The sequence below is a fragment of the Silene latifolia genome, chromosome 6, assembly GCF_048544455.1.
Source record: "Silene latifolia isolate original U9 population chromosome 6, ASM4854445v1, whole genome shotgun sequence".
Classification (NCBI taxonomy): domain Eukaryota; kingdom Viridiplantae; phylum Streptophyta; class Magnoliopsida; order Caryophyllales; family Caryophyllaceae; genus Silene; species Silene latifolia.
The window spans coordinates 58961762-58963878 of NC_133531.1; the positions used below are offsets into that span (position 1 = coordinate 58961762).

Below are 2117 nucleotides of genomic sequence, written 5' to 3' on the forward strand. Positions count from 1 at the left end.
TTGTTAATCACTTTCATTTATTCATCATGTTTTGCTTTGTTGGTATGATTGACAACCTTATTAACATGTTAAACTTGATCATGAGTGAGTAGTTTCCTTAGCTAGGGTTAATGGGGAATTAAGGGAAACCAACATGGGGATGATTCACTCTTAATCTAATATGTTCTCATAATTAAATTGCTTGATTGTTATGATTTTAACTTATGCACATGTTATGTTTGATGAAATGCGAGCCTATGAATCCTTACATTTTTTACCCATCACCTATATTTTCAATGAGGCTTGTAAGCTTATACACCAACTCGAGCCTCATTAGACCATGCATATAGTTGAATAGGAAGGATTAAGTCGACTTGTAGGTGTTGTAAAATCTAATCGATTCGGCTCCGGCACCCAAACCTTCCTAGGGATTGTAAGCTTATACACCAACTTGATCCCATCACAACAATAAGTGCTTGCTATATAATAGAGAACATGTTTGTATGATCAACTCCCATGAATCCCCAATGAACCCATGACACCCTAGTGACTTTAAATCAATTGTTTACACCTCTTTTAACCATCTTGCTTGTTTTCATTGCTTTACCTTTATCTTGTTGATTAGTTTAGTTGATCTCCTATCCAACCCAAATTGTGACACCCTAAGACACGACCATTTGCAATTGAAAATCCTACATCAATACCCTTCCCTTGGGATCCGACCTTTACTTGCCTCTTTGCTAAGAGTAGTTTGTGAAGTTATAAATATTGTTTTGGTTGGTAGCTTTCGACGACAAGTTTAAACCGGACCAAAAATGGCGCCGTTGCCGGGGACGGTGTTAACTTGATTTGATTTTCATTAATTGCTTTTAGTTGTGTCTTTCTTTACCTTGGGGAAGTCAATCTCCTCAAGGTTGTTCTAATTGTTTTCGAGTTGTTTGATATTTTGCATGCCTAGGAGATCACAAGGTAACTTGTTACCCATTAATCTTGAAATTGAAAGAACCTTAACCAACAATAGAAGAGTTGCTAGAGGTACTTTAAGAGGTATTAAAGAGATTGTGGACATTCAACCAAATAACATTGAGTTTACCAACCCTTTTTGCAAGAGAAGGAGAGGACAACCCAATATAAAACCCACCACAAAAACAACCCACGATGCCTAAATTCTCATCACATTCCGTACCAACCGAGGAGAACCTACCAAATGGTACTCCTACACCACCACATTTAACCGGTAATTTCATTGCTAAATCCGCATTCATACAACTAGTTGCGAGAAGTCAATTTGGAGGGATGCCTAGTGAAGACCCTCACTCACATATGAAGACTTTTTGTGACTATTATGATGCGATTTCTCAAACCGGAGTCACTCAAGACCAAATCCGATGGGTATTATTTCCTTTTTCTTTGATTGGTACCGCAAAGCAATGGTTGAAGAGTCTAGACAAGACTACTCTTGGTATTGATTCATGGATGAAGTTAGCACTTGCTTTCTACAAGAAATTTTATCCTCTGGAGAAGACTAACATGTTGAGAGCCCAAATCACCGGGTTCAAACAAAGGGATGAGGAATCATTGTATGAAGCATGGGAGAGATTTAAGGACACTTGTCATTCTTGTCCACACTATGGACTTAGCGAGTGGTTCCTTGTGCAACAATTTTGGAATGGTCTATATGAATACTCCCGTAACATCCTCAACATGGGATCCAATGGTATGTTTACCGAATTTGATGACAATCAAACATGGGCCAAAATTGAAGAAATGGTGGTTCATAATTCACAATATAGTAGGCCTCGAAAGGCTACTACAGGAGGAAAGCATGAGGTAGATTTCATCACTCAATTGGGTGCTCAACTTTGTGCTCATATTGACACCATCAATTTGAAGTTTGAGAAGGCCATGGCTAAGCTTGATGAAGCTTCCAAATCACCCAAACAACATGTTAATGCTATGGTGGCATCATCCTCAATTCCAAGTGGAGTATGTGAGAGTTGTGGAACTTTGGGACATGACCAAAGTGAATGTAGGGGAACAAGTGAACAAGTTAATGCTTTCCAAGCATACAAGAGTGGCATCCCTTATTCTAACTATTACAATGAGAATACCAAATTCCATCCCAATCTTTCATACAA

General features: G+C 38.5%; 1 non-coding gene across 1 annotated transcript; it reads right to left on the bottom strand.

The window, feature by feature from the left end:
* Positions 1-1509: 1509 nt before the first annotated feature.
* Positions 1510-1616, bottom strand: LOC141588891 (small nucleolar RNA R71). Its single transcript, XR_012519857.1, has one exon. It is a non-coding gene; the product is annotated as a small nucleolar RNA R71 (small nucleolar RNA).
* Between the last annotated feature and the right edge of the window lie 501 nt (positions 1617-2117).